The sequence below is a fragment of the Alosa sapidissima genome, chromosome 6 (assembly GCF_018492685.1).
Source record: "Alosa sapidissima isolate fAloSap1 chromosome 6, fAloSap1.pri, whole genome shotgun sequence".
Lineage (NCBI taxonomy): Eukaryota > Metazoa > Chordata > Actinopteri > Clupeiformes > Clupeidae > Alosa > Alosa sapidissima.
The window spans coordinates 28,864,291-28,878,034 of NC_055962.1; the positions used below are offsets into that span (position 1 = coordinate 28,864,291).

Genomic DNA, 13,744 nt, shown 5'->3' on the forward strand with positions numbered 1-13,744 from the left:
AAGCGTACAGGATGTAATACCGCGAAATCACGTTTCATGTTTTTTACCATCGCGGAAATATAAACGTCGCGCGCATAACGTGGCGGTGACCATTACAGGACGTCCCCTGAAAGTCTCGGGGACATCTTTTAGACGTCACAAATACAGGTCCGTGGGACGTCAAGGGAACCCTACACAATGTCGAGGAGGTGACGTTCGCCAGGGAACCTTTAGAGGACGTCGCCGGGACTTTATTTTGTTTACTGGGTATATATTGCTCTCGCTAAATAGCTGAAACTGCATAGCCCACTGCATGAAAAGTGTGATTTTCGTCCCCGTAAACGACTGGAGATCTCCCTCATTTTCGGTAGTTGACGACAATTTGCAACCCGCGCTTGTCGCCGTTTGTCTGTGCCACAAATTGTCGGAACCGGACAATGACGTATGTGGAGAGCTTTCAGAGTGCTAATGGCCCTAATTAGCATATGAATGCAGTGAAACCGCGGCTGGCCAGGCCTGGCTTGAATATCCTTACTCAGTATTGGATGAAACCACTACTTTCAAACAAGAAAAATCACTCGTGATTGGCAGCAAAACCACACCTGGCCAGGCCAGGCTTGAATTTCCTTACTCAGTATTGGATGAAACCACAACTTTCAAACAAGTAAAATCACTCGTGATTGGTTGGCAGATCCCCAATAATAATGTGTGTGTGTATATATATATATATATATGTATATATATATATTTAGCTGTATATTCATGTTATCCTATGTAGGCTACTACACTATTATTAGGCTACCATCAAGGACATGAATGAATTTATAGAGGAAATGAACATTTGCCAGGAACATGTTTATGCAAAGAAAGAGCTTTATTAAAACAAACACAACTATATACAAAGCGAGGATCTGCCCACACATGGGTAGAGGATGATCCAAAAACTCCGTGAACTGTCCGTTTGCCTCCTCGGGGTTGTAGGTAACTGGCGGCGTTCTTTCCGAGGCAGGTCCGTTGTGCAGACGCCTATTGTGCGTGGCTCTGTACTTCGGCGTTGCCTCTAACCGGGACTGCAGCTTCGCACAGAGTTCAGAGAGCTCCGGCCTACGAAATGATGGTGACCGTACAACCCATCCAGAGACCCCGCCAACAACGCCATCTTCTTCGTCAGACAAGAGGTCTACGGTGGCGGACTTCCAGAGTTCCACCTCGTCATCTGCTAGCACACTCTGTCTCGATTCCAGCAGCTGTAAAAAACAATGAATCAGTACTGTGCGATGCGATGCACTGAGTATGGACACAACACATCTATCAATGCACCTGAAAAATAGTCACCAAATAAAGTCTTACCCTCTTTCTTCTCGCTCGACTCCGAGCTGAACTCTTTGCAGCTTCCGCCCGCAATGAGTTTTCTGGCTGGGTATACCTAAAGCTCCTGTGTACCGTCTCGTATGTCTTACAGGCGGCTGGAAAACAATTAAATGAGAGTGGTATGAATAAAAATCAAACGCAAGTCATAGTAACATTAAACAAGGAAGGAGAAACAGTAAAAAAAGTAACTTACACACAATGTCGTCTTTATCAACATTGTGTGGACTTGCAGATATTGCTCCGAGCAAATAGGAGGTCACCGCCTCATTATGAGGCAAGATTAGTCTGTGAAAACAAAATGTACAGTGTACATGTATGATCGGTATCTATCCTATGGTAACTATACGTATCTATTTCCTTATACCGCAGAATGAAAGCATATTCTTTAAATTTTACCCTTGCTCCGGTTCGTAGCGCCTGCAATTTGTCTCCGAGTTGTGAAGACGGCATGCTTCCTGTAAATGACGAGACAAAAAAATACACTTTAATAAAGCTGGTTCTGCTCACTTGTTCTTTTGCAAGGCTACTAGGCTACTCTTAGCTTTGGTTTTAGGCTAGGGTGCTTTTAGCTTAGCTAACAGTCATCGAACATATTCTTACCGCAAGCTTGGGATTGTTCACCCATCTTTTCTCAAAGTTTGTCTCTCCCGCACAGTTTTTCGACTCCAGAGCAGCAGTCCTCTATGGACAGCAACCTGGAGTTTACCTAATTGCTTGAATGACTTGCAGACAGCTCCGAGCAAAGAGGAGGTCACGACCCCATTAAGAGGCAAAGTTAGTCTGTGAAAACAAAATGTACAGTTAAGATCGGTATCTATCAACAGAGCCTATCTATTTCCTTATAGCCTACAGCAGAATGAAAGCGTATTCTTTAAATCTTACCATTGCTCCGGTAGCGCCTGTGTGTCTCCGAGTGAACCCTGGTTGGCTACGGCTGGCTACCACGGCTCTGATTTCCCGACAGCAGATGTCCATTCTCCTGGCGAGACAAGTAGGCCTACTCATCTGGCACTAGATCCAACGCTTTCCATTCTTCCAAGCAAAAAGGGAAGTGCTCGTTTAAGGTCCCCTCTTCTAGAAGGAATGAGTGCCGACGATTGCGGGCGCGTTGTTTATGATTCACATCCACATACATCCAAGTAACGTGAAGTAGTAGCCTAATGAAACTGTAGGCTAGCCTTTCTGTTCTGCTGAATCCAAGTACAGCTCGCTGCAGCCTGTGGGAAGGAATTTGCCGCCGCACACTGACTGTTGTTTATCCTATCAGCTGTTCTGGTGGAAGCGCGACCACAGTGCAACCACTGCTTACTAGAGGAAGTGTCTCCCCTGCTGGCGTGGGGGCATAACGGTTGGACTTTACTGTGGTTTAATGAAGTGACCGCGCTGTGGCGTATAGACTGAGAATGTTTTGGACTGTGTAAATAGTCTACTACCAGGGAAATAGCATATATATATATATGCAGTTTTGCATATATTTTTGTTGGATGAAGATAGTGATAAAGACAATCATTTATATATTTGCCTCTGAAATTCTCATTGTGTTGGTGTGAAGATAAAATCTGAATCTAAACTCTATCGACTGTTTTAAAAGTCAGGTTACATTATTGGAGCTTGGAGGGAACAGACATGTCATACCCAGCATCATTTCTGCCTGTTGAGCGTATTACTGTTGTGTGGTTAACACATCCACTGTTTAAGCAAGACCAAAGGCCACAGTCATGCCAGCATGTACAGTTCACTCCCCCTGCTACCCTGATCTGCATTTGTATAGCTCACAGCATTTTCATTTACATGTTAAAGCCTCCCCTAGAATTAGGAGGAGGGGGGTCATGGGGGGACGACTGCCAAGCAAGGCCCACGTCAATTTCTGACAATTCATGGCAGTTTTCGGCATTGCCTGCAAACTGCCGCGAACAGCCATTAAACTGAACTTCCACGACAATCTACAGTGCCGCATACTGACGGAAATCACACTTTTCATGCAGTGTGTAATTTTTGTGTCTGCCCATTGCCCACGGCTTGGCAAACTTCAGTCTGTGGTTTGAAATTTTACCTTTCAGTAAAATCAAGAGCACTTGATCATACTGTATGTAGCTAGGCCAGTTAGGCATTTCGGCTTAGCATACCTGTAGTTACCATGTTGCATGTGGATTATGTAATGTTGGTGTGAATGTAGGCTACTGCATACCCCCCTGATTGACTGAAGAAAGAAATAGAATGTGGTGTTTGTTTTAGCTTTTATTCACTATTCAGAATGTAGGCTACACCAGCGTTGCTGGAGACGCATCCTATTCACTTTAAATGGGCTCACGTGATCCGTTGCCGAACTGAATTGTGGGTCCGTCGCGTCGCGTTTCTCCCGCTGCTCGTGTTGAGGAGTTCAGCTGTTGCTGCACCGACAGACGGCACCAGCCAATCAAGCCAATCTACGGACGGCACCAACCAATCACATTACGGTTTAGCTGTGTGTGGGAGCCGTAACTGAAGCGTTCCGTTCGCGACGCATAAAATCCATTTTAAATGAATGGTCTATTTTTTTCGAACGTACGCGCCGCTATCACGTCTGGTGTAGCTACTTCCATTGATTATAGTGGAAGCTAATTGTTGCAGCAGACGCAACGCGAACGGAACGCTTCAGTTACGTGCATGGTAGTGTAGCTCAGCCCTTATTCTGTGAATTTTGTTTCTACAGGTGAGCTAAACAAATCCATATAATATTGTTAGCATTAGTGACAGGTAATAAAATGTGGTTTTATTTGTTTCATGAAGTGAATAGAAGTTATCTATGTGACGTTTGCCATGCTAGCTGACTAGCTTGTTTTGTGTTGTAGCCAGAGCCTGTCTCTTATTGAACACGGAAGATTGTTGCACATAACTCCCATTAGACATTCTTGTAGCTAGCTTAACATCAATGGATTCGGTTTCCCTCCTTGACATGTAAAGTGAGTGACAACGCATACTTCATTGTAAAAGAGAAGTGAGTTACTTGCTAAAGAAATATGTGAATGTTCGCTGGCATCTTTATTGACTATATTTTGTCTTCATTAAATGAGGCATCAAGACCATTAAACCTTTGAAGTCTTTGTCCACTGCATGAAGGATGAAAGACTCACTGAGGTGGACTGGATTCAGCATGCAATTCATCATTTCGCCAGAGTAGGTAGGCTACAAATGTTTCCCTTGAATGTTAGGCTATGTCTTGTCTGTTCATGTCTACTTTGTTAGTAGCCTAGTTGGATTGCTAACTGTCTGATGCTTCCTTCATACTGAAACTGAAATATCTCACATCTTGTCTCTAGGAAAATAACTAAGTTAGTGAGTTCAAACAAGGAAACTAAGTTATGAATAGATCACATGCTACTTTGGATCTGAAGCCAACTGAGCCACCTGAAAATACACTCATGGTCATAGTGGGTGGCGCTTAAAACAAATAAATGAATTAATTTGTTGACAATTGGGTGTAGGCCTAGCCTACAACCTTTTATTATTCAGAGAGTAAAACGAGGACACAATTGTGTGATAGACACCATCAGTAGAATGTCTGCTGATTGTCTACCTTAGTTCTGCAGAAAGAAACGACCTGTCCGCAGTCAATATGCCCATGCACTTAGAAGACAGTTGGTTGCAGAATCGTATCCTCTTAGAGATTCATAAATGATCTGATTTGACAATTACAAACTTTATTATAACCCCCAATACCCGGCATGACCGTAGTAGAGTAGTTTAACAACAGTTTTTTTTTTTCAGTTGGCTTCAGATAATTCCAAAATACCAATGTCCAGTTTATTAATTTCATTGGTTTCTGCCTCAAAGTTATGCTGATGATATTGTGCAACTTTTTTGAGGAATGTTGCTGGGAAATGTTCTTCATTATTGTGGTTCTGACATGTTCCCATTGATATTGGGCAACAATTTATTTTCTTGAGAAGCAGTAGTGATCATTCAATTAGAATAAATAGAGCTGGTTATGTGGTTGCCCAGCAACATTGCTCAAAATGTTCATCACCTTTAGGCTCAATCAATTTTATTTGATTAGCCTTAGCCTACTATAAATTAGATTAGAATCGCTAACTCCCATGGGTTTCAGCATGAAACATAAGATACTTTTAGGCTGACTCACACTCTATAAAATAACAGAATAAGAACTCCAATAGAATTAAATACAATAGAAGCAAACACCTTGACCATAATCTGTAGAGCAATGTCAGACTGAATATACAAGCCTTTTACCTAATATTATCCCTTATGTAAAGTAAATAAAGAATCATGCTGTTAGTGGAAATATGCACACTAACACACAAAAACAAATACCCCCCTGAAACAACCGCAACATTAAAAATAAGCAGTTAGTTGTCTGAGCTGTCACCATAAAATGCACCATGACAGATTAGCAGTGCGGTGTGTGTGGCTGTGGTGGTCGCGGGCCTCGAGGCTCTGTCTCCGCTGTGGTGCTCTGATCTGGCGGTGGGGTGGGTGGGTGAGTGCCCCAAAAGGAAAAATCGAAAATGGCATCTCTCCTTTGTCTCTTTTATCTTCCAGACATAATTGAGCTCAATTTAACATCATAATTAACATCAATTTGAGAGTTTGGCCATTTTCTTACATTTCTTCATTTCATCTCCTAAGAAATAGATAGCCCTGCACTTGTCTCAGCCCAAGTGTATTTAAGTTCATAAGATCTCAAACTACTGTGGCATGGTGGGAAATTTAATGTTGACTACGCCACCCCAGGAATAAGTGGTACCCATCAGGAACACCTACCCAACCCAGTAGGTCACACAGGTTTGTTATACTTATACAAAAGACAGAGACAACAGGGACAAATTGTAAACAAACACAATGCAGGACAAATCAGCTTGACCATTAGGAGAAGGGGGACAGACACTAACCCAGGAACTGGCCACCTATAGAATGGGGTTACCTAGAATTACTGGCAAAGGAGTGAGACCAGTGCCCGTATATATAGAGAGTTCGGACAACTCAAATCATGGGTGCATCATGTTTCATCCCAATGTCAGATGATTCTACAGTGTAACCCTATGGGGCGAATACAGTATGTTGAAATAAATTGCTTTTTAAATTGACACTTACTTCACACAATATTGAGTAATTATTAGCCCTCCGGTTTTGTCTCTTGACCTTCTGCTCTTCTCTCTATATACGGCTCTGAGTGAGACAAGCCACACAAAAATACCTCTTAGCCACACAAAAATAGCTCTCTAGACCACATGTGCATCCAACACACAGACACACACACACACTGGTGTGGTGATAATCAGGATTTAACTGGCACACAGTGAGACAATACACTACAAAGGTGATTTAGCCCCCCGACCTTAAACTCCCAGTGGGCCGACAGTGGTCCACCAGCCTTTTGCTATCTGGGTATTTATTGTGATAAAAAGGAAAGACATTTTCGAGAAGAAATTTTCCTCATGGCCCGCTTTGCCTTGGCCAGCCCTCGGCTTCCTTATGTAGATAAAACACTGGAAAACACACAAGTAGATTAAAAGGGCAATCAATGACCTCATTCCTCCCTGGAAATGTCCTGCGTGTCTAGGCTCTTGCCTCAGCTTCAGTGATCTGCTGAGAGAGAGCAAGAGAGTTCATGGTGTTGGCATGGGGCATTGGCACTATAAGGTTGCTCCTGAGCTGTGGTTGGTACAATTTAATTGCATCACTGTTTGTCCTGTGTCTTAAGGTGATCTCAGAGTCTTTCAGTGTTTAACCCTTAAAGGTGTAGGTTTTTGAACATTCTAAGTTCCGCAACAATTGAAGGTTCTAAAATTCTATGTTGAATTCAATGAACCCAGATATTCTTTAGAATGTTCATTTCTCAACATTCCCGTCACACCGGTGTGACGGTACTCCTTCCAGTGTTTAAAGAGGTGTAGGACCGTGTGGGGTGGTCCCCTCCGTTCCTTAAAAAAAAAAAAAATGGAGCCAAATGATGATTATTATTTGGTTTTCCTTTAATCCTACTGAATTTGTAATTATGTATCGGCCGTTCTAATTGCCGATACCGATAGTATGTGCGTGCCTGTGTGTGTGTGTGCGTGTGTATATGTGTGCACCACCATCTACAGGCCAATGAGTGTACAGTCACTAAATGTACACATAACTTAATTTTTTTAGACCCCCCAAAAATGAAATTCTACAAAACTTGGCATTGGAGGTTGGGGGGGGGGGTATTTTTCTGTACATAAAAGTCTAGTGGGGCTACATACCCACCAAATTTCATGTGCCCCTGTGGTTCGGTGTCCCGGGTATCGTTGACCAAAATTTCAGGAAGTAGATGACGGGGGGAAAAAAAAGAATAAAAAAAAGGACTGTGTCTGCCCTTAGTGGTCAAAAGTCTTTATTTAGTTGATAAAGGACTGTGTCTGCCCTTAGTGGTCAAAAGTCTTTATTTAGTTGAGTCACTCATTTCTTTTCCCCAAGGCACATTTCCCCTCTTCCCGTTCAGGGTTCATTACTTTTGTAGCCCAAACAATGGATGATTCAGCTTCTTGCTTAAAAAAATTATAACATTTTTATACAGCTTTTGGAAATTTGGCTTATAGCTCAGGAATGCAAGAAAAGCATCATAGAAGACATCTGTGTGAAAGACAAAAGAAATTGAGGAAATCATTCCCAGAACACTGGCAGACATAATGCTCACCCTAATGCTTCGAAATAAAGAGCCATTCATCGGTGGTCGTCATGTTGACGAATCCAAAAAAGAAAGAATATGGTTTGTGTGTTAGAGTTATTATGACAAAAGGACCATATCACATGGGATATTATGTAAGGCCATGCATATGGACACAGTCCTTGAACGACACAGTTTTTATGGAATAATCCTTAGAGCATGCTGCAGATCTGTACAAATTGACCAGTGCTTAATGATCTTTGACAGCTAAGAATGTGGAGTGACAGATGAATATGGTAAGGTATTTAACATCCCACAATAGTGTCCCATTATGAGAAGCAAACACTGAATGCAGGGCCATCTCTGTTCTGTGGATATTTTGCTAGTAAGCAACTCAAACACAATTGTTGTAATCAAAAAAACAATCGTTGTAATCCATTTACCAAACTAGATTGGAATCTAATTAATTATGCTTTTCCTTGAGTTCATTTGTAGATTTGTTGCTCTGATAGAGAGATAGCTCCAGTGCCTTTCATATGACCTACTGTTCATACTGGAGATATTCCATATTAAATATTTAGCCTATACATAACCTAGATGTTCATATGTTTGATAAATATGACGTCTTGCTAAGTTCATATAATTGTAATTGGACTAACCCTCATTTAAAATCAGGCATTGACTAATTAGCATGGATTCCAGTAGTCCTATTAGATTAACCATGTGGGCTGTGACAGGCGCCACAAGAACACTAATAGTAATTCACCATTTTATGAACTCTGCTGATGTCATGGCACACGAGAAGCTGCCTCTCGGTCTTCTGAGGCCACGGCCTGTTAGCAGTCTATCAAAATGATGTGTAATTGCTTTGACTTTAAACCTGGACCACATTTCCTTGGTAAAATGGTCCTCTGGAACATCAAATCACCTCAAGCATCATTTTTACAGGAATGATTGGTAAATATAATGGTAGCTTGGATCTGGACTCCCTGCTGTGTGTGTGTGTGTGTGGGGGGGGGGGGGTAACGTATAAGATGATAAAAAGTTGGTTTATGGCTGGATGCTGAAGTCATTTTGCAGTGAAGCAGAATGATATTTTGGAATAATGATGGTCATAAATCATTCAAGCGTAGTCGTCATAAAAAGAAAACAGCAGCTTAATATTTTTCTGCTGTAAAACAGTAAAAGGCGCACTGTTCTTAGCAGTTATGCTGAAGGCAGTGAGATTTAGCATTTCATCCTTGTCACTCTGTTTGGAACATCGCACTTCGGATTACAAGATTGATAAAATTCAGCTAATAAGTATGGATCATCTCAAAGTTTGGGACACCCCTCTGCTCTACTAAATAAGAATAAACCTTACAAGTTATGTTACAATATAAGGGGGGAGAAAATTGACAATACAATCCAAGAAACAAGCCCGTCAAAATAAAAGCACTACCTCCTATTGACTAGAAACAGACTTATAATCGTACCTCCCTCTGGATATCTCTATTTAATGATTTACTCTATTTATTCATAATGTACCCATTCATTCCACTCATTCGACATTGGCAACCAATCTTGGGCCCAGTAACCAATGCCTAGGTGGGTTACACTGGGAAGGCGCATCCTTTCAAGGGTTTAGCACCACACATAAAGACTGGGAAGGCGCATCCTTTCCAACAAATCACTTCTACATTCTCTCAGTATTTCATAGGCTTGTCCAAAAGTTGTGTAGCAAGCTTCGACATGTTTCTCTCGTGAGTGGTGAGCATAGAGGCCATGGCGGTGGAGTGCATTGCCTATGATTTTATCTGTAACAATTGTACCGGCTGCCTATAAATCTTTCGGGAGCTTTCCTCGAGTGGTCCTTGGGCTACTCTTCTGATTCCTGGTCAGAAATCATGCCAGAAACTCAGTTGATGATGCAGGTGATGTTCCTTCCACTTGCAGATAATGGCCCCTATGCTGCTTACTGGAAGATTCTTGTCCATAGCCTTTTATGGACAATGCATACACCAGTGGCGTAGCCCGTGCCCGTACCCAATAGGGCTGCACGATATATCTCAAATCTATTGTTATCGCGATATCAACAATTGCGATGGACATACCGCAAAGATTACTTCATTTTCGATACATTTCGATACATTTTCTGTGCCGTGCGCATTCCATACAGTCTATGGTGTATTCACATTCTGAATGTCATTGTCAACATATTTTACCAAACCGATGCTGTCATGCTGCCCTAGAAGCCTGTCCCCTAGCAGTTTAGGTGTGCGGTGTTTTAGGTGTTGAGGCGGGAGCTAATGTCGTGATGGCTGAAGATAGTGAGTCGAGCGAGGTAGGTTACACTTGGATGATGAGGAATTGGTGACTAAAAGGAAAAGCATGTCTGTTCTATGGAAATATTTTGGTTTTATTAAGGATGAAACAGCGCCAAATGCGTCCTTCTCCACTGTGTTAAAATAAACAATTTCTTTCGTTATCGTTATATGATCAGAAGATATCTTGTCTTTCACTGTAAGGCTTGTATTTCATGATTTGCATTTAGCAAAAGCCCCAGACAGCAGCAGAGAGGTAATCAGGATTCATTATTTGTAAAAGTTGTTTAGCCTACTTCGTTGGACTGTGCGATCGCAACCCCTTACTTTTACTTTCACTTTCCGCTGCACTCGGCATGCCGGTAGCCTAATAACGTGGGATGCGCAGCGTATGAGATTGAGATGAGATCGCAGTACTCAATAATGTTATCGCATATCGCATGTTTTTCTAATATCGTGCAGCCCTAGTACCCAATCGTCGGTCTGGCACATCTAAAATATTTTTGGCTTTCACGTCAATCATCTGTTCTTATCATTTCAAATTTTAGGGAGACAATAGAACTGTAGTCACGCTGTACTGTAACACTAACACTAGCACATGAATAAACAATCTTTAAACGAGTCTTTTCACACTGGACTTGACTTGAAACAAATTAATGATCATAAAATGTAAGTGGCACCTTTTGATGTGCATTGCAGGTAGTTTACATACCAGTTGAATTAATTGTGAAGGGGTTGAACCACAAAATATATAACGGTAAAAAACATCCATAAGTACACATGATGATTTTTCAATAAAGCAGATTTTCTTTTCTTTTTTTTAATGCAGGCCTAGTATTTATTTCTGTGCAAGTACTTACAAAGGTTGTCTTGTAGAACTCACTCAAGTTGTCCCCAAGTAAAATGGGAATTCACACACACACAAGGACAAGGGTGCACTGGGCCATCACATCTGATGTCTAGTGTTACAGAGACAAAAAAAAAATCAGTTTAGAGACACAAGACACAAATACAAGCATGCGCCTACAAAATGCTAAGTCTGTTTCAAGATTGTTATATGGTCTTTTGGGCCCCCGCCATCGACTTCAAGGCAGTGCTGCCTGGAAGGCACTAGGGTTAGGCAAGGTTAGGGGGTTAGGGTTGGAGTTAGGTGCCTTGACATCAATGGCGGGGGCCCAAAAGACCATCAACCTGTTCTACAGAACCCCTCACATGCCCTGTTCTCTGCCTTTGAGTGGTTTCTCTTAGGACCCAGCTAATGCTGCAGGACACAGAAAAGGAATACAATCTCTGTACCTATGGCTACCCAACCAGTATTGTCCCTCTGCCCGCTCCTGTTATCGGCGCACCTTCCTTCTTCACCACATATTACTTCCCCACAACTTCCCCACCTTACCAGACACCACAGTCACATATTCAGTGTCTCACTGCTGCACCATAGATACAAGATACTGTTTTTCCACTCTGCCTGAGTTCTTAAGCGCTTGCTGAAGTCCCCAGATCAGGAACTCACTGATCCCCTGGCCCAAGTGCTTCAGGGGTTCTGTGACTACCACAGAAGTGTAATTCTATTTTGAATATTGTCAGTGGTGTATTATAGTTAGTTTTTGATGTGAGTTTAGACCCGGTTCGATTTCACTGTAAGACAAATTGGTGTTAATGCAAACAATGTTCTTGCTCAAAACTCCACCAATTAACATAATTATGCTCTCAAACAACATTTTGAACCTGTTAGCTTCTGAAAATTGACCTTTGCTCCAGAACATTCCTTTAAGGCCACAATTAGATAATAACAAAAATATGTTTTTTATTAACCAAATCACAAATTAACAAAAGAGTGTGAATGCTGTGTTGAATGTCCAAAACTCAAAGCAAGAATAGCAGCGTTATCTGTACTTGTGCAATATTCTAACGTCCTGTACCCAAACGGTTAGGTACAAATATGTGTACCATAACACCCCTACTAGACACTAAGATTATTTGGACATTTTATTCAAATTCGTCCTGAGCATTTCAGTTCTGCAATATTCAACAACATCAGACAAAATAAAGATGACTTGGATACTAGACCGGAAGTCATTAAGTTATTCCAGTGTTATGCCAGAGGAATCAGCTGTCTTGACAGAAGCTGTTTCAGGATAGAATTGGTTTTGATCAAGTTCAGGAAAATACAAGGATAGCAATTGTCTCGTGAAAAGAGGTTCGAGCATCCTCCAACGCCCTGTGATCCGAGTCGTCTTTGAAGGACTCAACTGAAGGCTTTAGACACATATAGTTGAGGCTGTGCCGAAAAAACGTGTGCCTGTCATGGACACAGCAGGACTCCACTGGAAATGATTAGCTGATGATCCATTTTCTCCTTCATTTGCGGTTTGCTGTGTGCCAGCACACAAGGATGGATGAAGACATCTGCTGGATTCAGATACAGAGGAAATGTCTTAAGTGATTAGATGTTTGATTAGACTGGAATGTGGATGAAGAACATATTGAATCAATTAGCAGAAGTGACTAGGCTTAAAACTGGTCTGAGGGATACCTGTGGAACTTTTGTTAGCAGGCGTAAGTAACTGTTGTTCCGTCCTGATGCATATGTACTAGGACACCTATTTGTGCAACTCATCATGTGCTCGGCAAATAATTATTTCAGCTTGGTCCAATGATATCAACCAATCAGAAAACTTCCATAAAGCAGGATCTGTTAACATTCGGGTTTAAACCCCACAGCATTCCAGAGGAATATCTCTGAAAGAAACATTCACGTTCTTGGCCGATGTGAATATCTGTTCCAAAACCTGGTCTTATTTAGACCTCAGACCAAACAAACCCTACAATAGACCACCTAGATGACATCAACTTCCTCGTTCGTCTCGAAAAAGAGCAGAATCTCAGGACACGCTGCCAAAAAGGGAGGCCTGTGAGTCTCACACCAACACGTGTTGATAACATTGTGAGTGTTATTCCAAACTGTGAGAACTGCTGCTATCAGAATCGTCCTGTCGGCAGATAAAAGAATAGCTGTCCGTGTTGTTTACCCAGAGAATGAGAGAGAGGGCACTTCCCTTTGATCTGCTCTCTCCTCCCGGGCGGAGAAGAGCTGCGCAGTAGCCATGCCAATGGTATAGATGAGGTGGTGATGGGCCTGGTTTAGCAGGGGGACGTTCAAAAGCATCTGCCAGAGTAAGACATCCACTCCTGTGTTTGTTAGCCAACCGTGAGAAAATTCTCCCGACAGTAAGTGGAGCCACATTTGGGCTAAATATGCAGCCGTTTCTTTCTTTTTCTTTTTTCTTTCTTTTTCTCCCTTGTTTTTGTGTTCTTTGCCGCGGTTGATATTATCAAGTGTCTCTCCGCTGGGGATGTTCCAGTCATGTGTCATGGTGATCACAGCCAATCACTGTGAGGGAGCGTGCAGACTCGGTCCAACTACTACAACTACTGCGCTGCCTCCTGCGTTAGGTTT

At 42.1% G+C, this 13,744-nt stretch overlaps 1 long non-coding RNA gene across 1 annotated transcript; it reads right to left on the minus strand.

Moving 5' to 3' along the window:
• Positions 1 to 1,179: 1,179 nt before the first annotated feature.
• LOC121711861 lies at positions 1,180 to 2,337 on the minus strand. The gene is made up of 6 exons (XR_006032468.1): positions 2,233 to 2,337; positions 1,951 to 2,130; positions 1,747 to 1,805; positions 1,544 to 1,635; positions 1,330 to 1,445; positions 1,180 to 1,226 (listed from the first exon to the last, which is right to left on the minus strand). It is a non-coding gene; the product is annotated as an uncharacterized LOC121711861 (long non-coding RNA).
• Between the last annotated feature and the right edge of the window lie 11,407 nt (positions 2,338 to 13,744).